At 59.1% G+C, this 11015-nt stretch overlaps 1 long non-coding RNA gene across 1 annotated transcript; it reads right to left on the reverse strand.

The window, feature by feature from the left end:
• Positions 1–1984: 1984 nt before the first annotated feature.
• Positions 1985–10460, reverse strand: LOC144953967 (uncharacterized). Its single transcript, XR_013640984.1, has 4 exons — positions 10398–10460; positions 7316–7566; positions 3992–4077; positions 1985–2042 (listed from the first exon to the last, which is right to left on the reverse strand). It is a non-coding gene; the product is annotated as an uncharacterized LOC144953967 (long non-coding RNA).
• Between the last annotated feature and the right edge of the window lie 555 nt (positions 10461–11015).

Here is an 11015-nt window from a genome sequence, read left to right on the forward strand (position 1 = left end):
ACCCACCCACCAACCCACCCACCCACCCACCCACCCACTCACCCCCCCCACCCACTCCCCCACCCACCCACCCACTCAATCATCTACTCACTCACCCAATCAGCCACCCACCCACTCACTCACCCACCCACCCACTCACCCACTCACCCACTCACTCACCCACCCACCCACCCACTCACCCACTCACCCACCCACCAACCCCCCCACCCACCCACCCAGCATATCCGTCTGTGCCCCGGCTCCCCCTCGTTCCCCAGCCGACAGAGTCCTCTCGTAGTCCATGACGGTGGTGATGCACCCACTCACTCACCCAATCAGCCACTCACCCCACCCACTCACCCACTCACCCACTCACCCACTCACCCACTCACTCACACACCCACTCACCCACTCACCCACCCACTCACTCACTCATTCACACACCCACTCACCCACTCACCCACCCACTCACCCACTCACTCACTCATTCACCCAATCAGCCACCCACCCACACACCCATCCACCCACTCACCCACTCACCCACCCACTCATTCATCTACTCACTCACCCAATCAGCCACCCACCCACCCACTTACCCAATCACCCACCCACCAACCCACCCACCAACCCACCCACCCACCCACTCACCCCTCCCACCCACTCACTCACTCACCCACTCACTCACACACCCACTCACCCACTCACCCACCCACTCACCCACTCACTCACTCACTCATTCACCCAATCAGCCACCCACCCACACACCCATCCACCCACTCACCCACTCACCCACCCACTCATTCATCTACTCACTCACCCAATCAGCCACCCACCCACTTACCCAATCACCCACCCACCAACCCACCCACCAACCCACCCACCCACCCACTCACCCACCCACCCACTCACTCACCCACCCACTCACTCACCCACCCACCCACTCACCCACCCACCCACCCACTCACCCACCCACCCACCCACTCACCCACCCATCCACTCACCAACTCACCCACCCACTCATTCATCTACTCACTCACCCAATCAGCCACCCACCCACCCACTTACCCAATCACCCACCCACCCACCAACCCACCCACCCACTCACCCACCCACTCACCCACTCACTCACCCACCCACCCACTCACTCACCTACCCACCCACCCACCCACCAACCCACCCACCCACCCAATCACCCACCCACCCACCCACCTACCCACCCACCCACTCACCCACCCACCCACCAACCCACCCACCCAGCATATCCGTCTGCGCCCCAGCTCCCCCTCGCTCCCCAGCCGACAGAGTCCTCTCGTAGTCCATGACGGCCCCTGCCGCCCTCTCCGCCTGCCTCTCCAGGAGGCTCACGATGGCTGACCGCTGGTCTCGGTCTGCGTAGCCCCACTCGGTCAGAGTCGTGTCTGCGCTCTGCGGCAACGAGCAGCTGTGGCTCACAGGGCGGCTCGCTCGACCTACACCGCACAGAAGCTGTGGAGGGGAGACAGGGAGTGGTTGTGGTGGTGGGGGTGGTTGTGGGGTGGGTGGAGGGGGTGGTTGTGGTGGTTGTGGGGTGGGTGGTGGTGGTGGGGGTGGAGGGGGTGGTTGTGGTGGTGGTTGTTGTGGTGGTGGCTGTGGTGGTGGTGGCTGTGGTGGTGGCTGTGGTGGTGGGGGTGGTGGAGGGGGTGGTGGAGGGGGTGGTTGTGGTGGTGGTGGTGGTGGTGGCGGCAACGAGCAGCTGTGGCTCACAGGGCGGCTCGCTCGACCTACACCGCACAGAAGCTGTGGAGGGAGACAGGGAGTGGTTGTGGTTGTGGTGGTTGTGGGGTGGGTGGTGGTGGTGGAGGGCGTGGTTGTGGTGGTGGTTGTGGTGGTGGCTGTGGTGGTGGCTGTGGTGGTGGGGGTGGTGGAGGGGGTGGTGGAGGGGGTGGTGGAGGGGGTGGTTGTGGTGGTGGTGGTTGTGGTGGTGGTGGTTGTGGTGGTGGTGGTGGTTGTGGTGGTGGTGGTGGTGGCGGCAACGAGCAGCTGTGGCTCACAGGGCGGCTCGCTCGGCCTACACCGCACAGAAGCTGTGGAGGGGAGACAGGGAGTGGTTGTGGTTGTGGTGGTTGTGGTGGTTGTGGTGGTTGTGGGGTGGGTGGTGGGGGTGGAGGGGGTGGTTGTGGTGGTGGTTGTTGTGGTGGTGGCTGTGGTGGTGGTTGTGGGGTGGGTGGTGGTGGTGGGGGTGGAGGGGGTGGTGGAGGGGGTGGTTGTGGTGGTGGTGGTTGTGGTGGTGGTGGTTGTGGTGGTGGTGGTTGTGGTGGTGGTGGTTGTGGTGGTGGTGGTAGTGGTGGCGGCAACGAGCAGCTGTGGCTCACAGGGCGGCTCGCTCGACCTACACCGCACAGAAGCTGTGGAGGGGAGAGATACAGGGACTGGTTGTGGTGGTGGTTGTGGTGGTTGTGGTGGTTGTGGGGTGGGTGGTGGGGGTGGAGGGGGTGGTTGTGGTGGTGGTTGTTGTGGTGGTTGTGGTGGTGGCTGTGGTGGTGGGGGTGGTGGAGGGGGTGGTTGTGGTGGTTGTGGTGGTGGTGGTAGTGGTGGTGGCAGGGAGCAGTTGTGGCTGACAGGGCGACACCGCACAGAAGCTGTGGTGGGGTGGGAGACAGGGGGTGGTTGTGGTGGTTGTGGTGGTGGTTGTGGTGGTGGTGATGGTGGGGGTGATGGTGATGGTGGTGGGGGTGGAGGTGGTGGAGGGGGTGGTTGTGGTGGTTGTGGTAGTGGTGGTTGTGGTGGTGGTGATGGTGGGGCTGATGGTGGTGGGGGTGGAGGTGGTGGAGGGGGGTGGTTGTGGTGGAGGGAGTGGTGGTGGTTGTGGTTGTGGTGATGGTGGTGGTGATTGTTGTGGTTGTGGTTGTGGTGGTGGTGGTGATGATGGTAGTGATGTTGATGATCGTGGTGATGATGATGATGGTGGTGATGATAGTGATGATGATGGTGGTGATGATGATGTTGATGATGGTGGTGGTGGTGATGATGATGGTGGTGGTGGTGGTGGTGATGATGGTGTTGATGATGTTGATGATGTTGATGATGTTGGAGTTGATGTTGATGGTGGTGATGTTGATGATGGTGATGTTGATGATGATGGTGGTGATGTTGGTGATGAGTGATGATGGTGGTGATGATGATGTTGGTGATGTTGATGATGGTGGAGTTGATGATGGCGTTGATGGTGGTGATGTTGATGGTGATGATGGTGTTGATGATGGCGATGGTGGTGATGATGATGGTGGTGATGATGGTGATGTTGATGTTGGTGATGATGGTGGTGGTGATGTTGGTGATGATGGTGATGTTAGTGGTGGTGATGTTGATGGTGATGATGATGATGATGTTGGTGATGATGATGTTGATGGTGGTGATGTTAGTGATGTTGATGATGATGGTGGTGATGATGTTGATGTTTATGATGTTGATGGTGGTGATGTTGATGATGGTGGTGATGTTGATGATGATGGTGATGATGATGGTGGTAATGATGATGATGACGATGATGATGGTGGTGGTGGGTGATGAGTGATGATGATGTTGGTGATGTTGATTATGATGATGGTGTTGATGATGTTGATGATGGTGGTGTTGATGATGTTGATGATGATGTTGATGGTGATGATGTTGATGATGATGTTGATGATGATGTGATGTTGGTGATGTTGATGGTTGTGATGTTGATGATGATGATGTTGATGTTGATGATGATGATGTTGATGGTGATGATGTTGATGATGATGTTGGTGTTGATGATGTTGATGTTGATGATGGTGTTGATGATGTTGATGATGGTGGTGTTGATGATGTTGATGATGATGTTGATGGTAGTGATGTTGATGATGTTGATGATGATGTTGATGTTGGTGATGGTGACGATGATGGTGGTGATGTTAGTGATGTTGATGGTGATGATGTTGATGATGATGTTGTTGGTAGTGATGTTGATGATGATGATGTTGGTGATGTTGACGACGAAGACGGTGATCACCTGAGTCACAAGTGCTTGGTTCTCCGGAGTTCGGCAAACCATCGCACACACTCGGAACGCCAGCTCGGGTCGTGGCACAGTCCAGCCTGGAACATCATCATCACCACCATCACCATCATCACCACCACCATCGCACACACTCGGAACGCCAGCTCGGGTCGTGGCACAGTCCAGCCTGGAACATCATCATCAACATCATCATCAACATCGTCACCACCATCACCATCATCACCACCACCATCGCACACACTCGGAACGCCAGCTCGGGTCGTGGCACAGTCCAGCCTGGAACATCATCATCACCACCATCACCATCATCACCACCACCATCGCACACACTCGGAACGCCAGCTCGGGTCGTGGCACAGTCCAGCCTGGAACATCATCATCACCACCATCACCATCATCACCACCACCATCGCACACACTCGGAACGCCAGCTCGGGTCGTGGCACAGTCCAGCCTGGAACATCATCATCAACATCATCATCAACATCGTCACCACCATCACCATCATCACCACCACCATCGCACACACTCGGAACGCCAGCTCGGGTCGTGGCACAGTCCAGCCTGGAACATCATCATCAACATCATCATCAACATCGTCACCACCATCACCATCATCACCACCACCATCGCACACACTCGGAACGCCAGCTCGGGTCGTGGCACAGTCCAGCCTGGAACATCATCATCAACATCATCACCACCACCATCGCACACACTCGGAACGCCAGCTCGGGTCGTGGCACAGTCCAGCCTGGAACATCGTCATCAACATCACCACCATCACCATCATCACCACCACCATCGCACACACTCGGAACGCCAGCTCGGGTCGTGGCACAGTCCAGCCTGGAACATCATCATCAACATCATCACCACCACCATCGCACACACTCGGAACGCCAGCTCGGGTCGTGGCACAGTCCAGCCTGGAACATCATCATCACCATCATCACCACCACCATCGCACACACTCGGAACGCCAGCTCGGGTCGTGGCACAGTCCAGCCTGGAACATCATCATCACCATCATCACCACCACCATCGCACACACTCGGAACGCCAGCTCGGGTCGTGGCACAGTCCAGCCTGGAACATCATCATCAACATCATCACCACCACCATCGCACACACTCGGAACGCCAGCTCGGGTCGTGGCACAGTCCAGCCTGGAACATCATCATCAACATCATCACCACCACCATCGCACACACTCGGAACGCCAGCTCGGGTCGTGGCACAGTCCAGCCTGGAACATCATCATCACCATCATCACCACCACCATCACCACCACCATCGCACACACTCGGAACGCCAGCTCGGGTCGTGGCACAGTCCAGCCTGGAACATCATCATCACCATCATCACCACCACCATCACCACCACCATCGCACACACTCGGAACGCCAGCTCGGGTCGTGGCACAGTCCAGCCTGGAACATCATCATCACCATCATCACCACCACCATCACCACCACCATCGCACACACTCGGAACGCCAGCTCGGGTCGTGGCACAGTCCAGCCTGGAACATCATCATCACCATCATCACCACCACCATCACCACCACCATCGCACACACTCGGAACGCCAGCTCGGGTCGTGGCACAGTCCAGCCTGGAACATCATCATCACCATCATCACCACCACCATCACCACCACCATCGCACACACTCGGAACGCCAGCTCGGGTCGTGGCACAGTCCAGCCTGGAACATCATCATCACCATCATCACCACCACCATCACCACCACCATCGCACACACTCGGAACGCCAGCTCGGGTCGTGGCACAGTCCAGCCTGGAACATCATCATCACCATCATCACCACCACCATCACCACCACCATCGCACACACTCGGAACGCCAGCTCGGGTCGTGGCACAGTCCAGCCTGGAACATCATCATCACCATCATCACCACCACCATCACCACCACCATCGCACACACTCGGAACGCCAGCTCGGGTCGTGGCACAGTCCAGCCTGGAACATCATCATCACCATCATCACCACCACCATCACCACCACCATCGCACACACTCGGAACGCCAGCTCGGGTCGTGGCACAGTCCAGCCTGGAACATCATCATCACCATCATCACCACCACCATCACCACCACCATCGCACACACTCGGAACGCCAGCTCGGGTCGTGGCACAGTCCAGCCTGGAACATCATCATCACCATCATCACCACCACCATCACCACCACCATCGCACACACTCGGAACGCCAGCTCGGGTCGTGGCACAGTCCAGCCTGGAACATCATCATCAACATCATCATCACCATCATCACCACCACCATCGCACACACTCGGAACGCCAGCTCGGGTCGTGGCACAGTCCAGCCTGGAACATCATCATCACCATCATCACCACCACCATCGCACACACTCGGAACGCCAGCTCGGGTCGTGGCACAGTCCAGCCTGGAACATCATCATCACCATCATCACCACCACCATCGCACACACTCGGAACGCCAGCTCGGGTCGTGGCACAGTCCAGCCTGGAACATCGTCATCAACATCATCACCACCACCATCGCACACACTCGGAACGCCAGCTCGGGTCGTGGCACAGTCCAGCCTGGAACATCGTCATCAACATCATCACCACCACCATCGCACACACTCGGAACGCCAGCTCGGGTCGTGGCACAGTCCAGCCTGGAACATCATCATCACCACCATCACCATCATCACCACCACCATCGCACACACTCGGAACGCCAGCTCGGGTCGTGGCACAGTCCAGCCTGGAACATCATCATCACCACCATCACCATCATCACCACCACCATCGCACACACTCGGAACGCCAGCTCGGGTCGTGGCACAGTCCAGCCTGGAACATCGTCATCAACATCACCACCATCACCATCATCACCACCACCATCGCACACACTCGGAACGCCAGCTCGGGTCGTGGCACAGTCCAGCCTGGAACATCATCATCACCATCATCAACATCATCAACATCGTCACCATCATCACCACCACCATCGCACACACTCGGAACGCCAGCTCGGGTCGTGGCACAGTCCAGCCTGGAACATCATCATCATCGTCATCATCATCAGCAGCAGCAGCAGTGTCATCATCATCAGCAGCAGTGTCATCATCGTCATCATCATCGTCATCATCACCACCACCCCCACCACCACAACCACCCCCACCACCACCTCCACCACCACCACCACCCCCCTCCACCACCACCACCACCACCCCCCCACCCCCCACCCCCCCACCCTCCTCCCCCCCCTCCACCCCCCCTCCCCCCACCACCCCCCCCTCCCCCCACCCTCTCACCTGCCCGGGCGACAGCGGCCGTAGTAGCAGCGGCCTCTTCGTCGCGAGGCCCCAGCAAGGCCACAGGCCTCACCGTTGCCTGAAAGGCCTCCACCAGGACCCCCCTCGCCGTCGGCCAGTGCCTCGAGGAGGGCGGCAATGGCCGCCAGGACGCCGTCGACGTCAGCGGCCGCGTGGTACGAACAGCACGAGGTCCGTCCGGATGTGGCCAACGAGCGACGGGTGTGACGACCCCAGGGCTTCACTACCACCTAGGGCGGTCAGACAGGGGGCGGTCAGACAGGGGGCGGTCAGACAGGGGGCGGTCAGACAGGGGGCGGTCAGACAGGGGGCGGTCAAACGGGGGTCGGTCAGACAGGGGGCGGTCAGACAGGGGGCGGTCAAACAGGGGCGGTCAGACAGGGGGCGGTCAGACAGGGGGCGGTCAAACAGGGGGCGGTCAGACAGGGGGCGGTCAGACAGGGGGCGGTCAGACAGGGGGCGGTCAGACAGGGGGCGGTCAGACAGGGGGCGGTCAGACAGGGGGCGGTCAAACAGGGGGCGGTCAGACAGGGGGCGGTCAGACAGGGGGCGGTCAGACAGGGGGCGGTCAGACAGGGGGCGGTCAGACAGGGGGGCGGTCAGACGGGGGGGCGGTCAAACGGGGGGCGGTCAGACAGGGGGCGGTCAGACAGGGGGCGGTCAGACAGGGGGCGGTCAGACAGGGGGGCGGTCAAGACAGGGGGCGGTCAGACAGGGGGCGGTCAGACAGGGGGCGGTCAGACAGGGGGCGGTCAAACAGGGGGCGGTCAGACAGGGGGCGGTCAGACAGGGGGCGGTCAGACAAGGGGCGGTCAAACAGGGGGCGGTCAGACAGGGGGCGGTCAGACAGGGGGCGGTCAGACAGGGGGCGGTCAAACAGGGGGCGGTCAGACAGGGGGCGGTCAGACAGGGGGCGGTCAAACGGGGCGGTCAGACAGGGGGCGGTCAAACGGGGCGGTCAGACAGGGGGCGGTCAGACAGGGGGCGGTCAAACAGGGGGCGGTCAAACAGGGGGCGGTCAGACAGGGGGCGGTCAGACAGGGGGCGGTCAGACAGGGGGCGGTCAGACAGGGGGCGGTCAGACAGGGGGCGGTCAGACAGGGGGCGGTCAGACAGGGGGCGGTCAAACGGGGCGGTCAGACGGGGCGGTCAAACGGGGCGGTCAGACAGGGGGCGGTCAGACAGGGGGCGGTCAGACAGGGGGCGGTCAAACGGGGCGGTCAGACGGGGCGGTCAAACAGGGGGCGGTCAGACAGGGGGCGGTCAGACAGGGGGCGGTCAAACAGGGGGCGGTCAGACAGGGGGCGGTCAGACAGGGGGCGGTCAGACGGGGCGGTCAGACAGGGGGCGGTCAGACAGGGGGCGGTCAGACAGGGGGCGGTCAGACAGGGGGCGGTCAGACAGGGGGCGGTCAGACAGGGGGCGGTCAAACAGGGGGCGGTCAGACAGGGGGCGGTCAGACAGGGGGCGGTCAGACAGGGGGCGGTCAGACAGGGGGCGGTCAGACGGGGCGGTCAGACAGGGGGCGGTCAGACAGGGGGCGGTCAGACAGGGGGCGGTCAGACAGGGGGCGGTCAGACAGGGGGCGGTCAGACAGGGGGCGGTCAGACAGGGGGCGGTCAGACAGGGGGCGGTCAGACAGGGGGCGGTCAGACAGGGGGCGGTCAGACAGGGGGCGGTCAGACAGGGGGCGGTCAAACAGGGGGCGGTCAGACAGGGGGCGGTCAAACGTATAGGGTAGTGTGTAGTGTATAGTAGTGTAGTATGTAGTGTAGTGTATAGTAGTGTAGTGTATAGTGTGTAGTATGTAGTGTAGTGTATAGTAGTGTAGTGTATAGTGTAGTGTATAGTGTATAGTAGTGTAGTATGTAGTGTATAGTGTAGTGTATAGTGTAGTGTATAGTGTAGTGTATAGTGTATAGTAGTGTAGTATGTAGTGTATAGTGTAGTGTATAGTGTATGTAGTGTGTAGTGTAGTGTAGTGTATAGTGTAGTGTAGTGTATAGTGTAGTGTAGTGTATAGTGTAGTGTATAGTGTAGTGTATAGTGTAGTGTATAGTGTAGTGTATAGTGTATGTAGTGTATAGTGTAGTGTAGTGTATAGTGTAGTGTAGTGTATAGTGTAGTGTATAGTGTAGTGTATAGTGTAGTGTATAGTGTAGTGTATAGTGTAGTGTATAGTGGTGTATGTAGTGTAGTGTATAGTGTAGTGTATAGTGTAGTGTATAGTGTAGTGTGGTGTATAGTGTAGTGTATAGTGTAGTGTATAGTGGTGTATGTAGTGTAGTGTATAGTGTAGTGTATAGTGTAGTGTATAGTGTAGTGTATAGTGTAGTGTATAGTGTAGTGTGGTGTATAGTGTAGTGTATAGTGTAGTGTATAGTGTAGTGGAGTAGTGTAGTGTATAGTGTAGTGGAGTAGTGTAGTGTATAGTGTAGTGGAGTAGTGTAGTGTATAGTGTAGTGTATAGTGTAGTGTGTAGTGTGTAGTGTAGTAGTAGTAGTGTAGTAGTGTGTAATGTATAGTGTAGTGTATAGTGTAGTGTATAGTGTAGTGTAGTGTATACTGTATAGTATAGTGTAGTAGTGTGTACTACGTGACCGCCACCTCCCACGTGACCCCCACCACCCCCCCTATGACACGCACACCCACGTGACCCCCCCATCTCCCACGTGACCCCACCCACGTGACGTCACCTTGCGTATCCGGGCAGCGCTGTCGTGGTTCAGGAAGTCGCAGACGGCCTCCCGGACCATCATCTCCTGCACCACCACTCCTACTCCCACGTGACCCCCAACTCTCCCACGTGACCCCCAACTCTCCCACGTGACCCCCACACCCACGTGACCCCACCCACGTGACGTCACCTTGCGTAGACTGGCAGCGCTGTCGTGGTTCAGGAAGTCGCAGACGGCCTCCCGGACCACCATCTCCTGCACCACCACCACTCCCACGTGACCCCCAACTCTCCCACGTGACCCCCACACACCCCCTATGACGCACACACCCACGTGACCCTCCCCCATCTCCCACGTGACCCCCAACTCCCACGTGACGTCACCTTGCGTAGGCGGGCAGCGCTGTCGTGGTTCAGGAAGTCACAGACGGCCTCCCGGACGAGCGTCTCCTGCACCACCACCACTCCCACGTGACCCCCACACCCCCCCTATGACACACACACCCACGTGACCCCACCCACGTGACCCCCCCCATCTCCCACGTGACCCCCAACTCCCACGTGACGTCACCTTGCGTAGACGGGCAGCGCTGTCGTGGTTCAGGAAGTCACAGACGGCCTCCCGGACGAGCGTCTCCTGACCGCCGGTGCCGGCCAGGGTCACGACCCGGAGCGCCGGGGCGAGCGGCGAGTCGGCCACGACGTAGCGGACACGCGGACGCAGCACGAAGGCCAGCGTCTCGGGCACGCGCACCCTGCACAGTACACACACAGTACACACAGTACACACACACGGTACACACACAGTACACACACACACAGTACACACACACACGTCCTAGCGGACACGCGGACGCAGCACGAAGGCCAGCGTCTCGGGCACGCGCACCCTGCACAGTACACACACAGTACACACACACACAGTACACACACACACAGTACACACACACAGTACACACACACAGCACACACACAGTACACTAAGACAGTACACACACACAC

Source organism: Lampetra fluviatilis, unplaced genomic scaffold, assembly GCF_964198595.1.
Source record: "Lampetra fluviatilis unplaced genomic scaffold, kcLamFluv1.1 SCAFFOLD_1112, whole genome shotgun sequence".
Lineage (NCBI taxonomy): Eukaryota > Metazoa > Chordata > Hyperoartia > Petromyzontiformes > Petromyzontidae > Lampetra > Lampetra fluviatilis.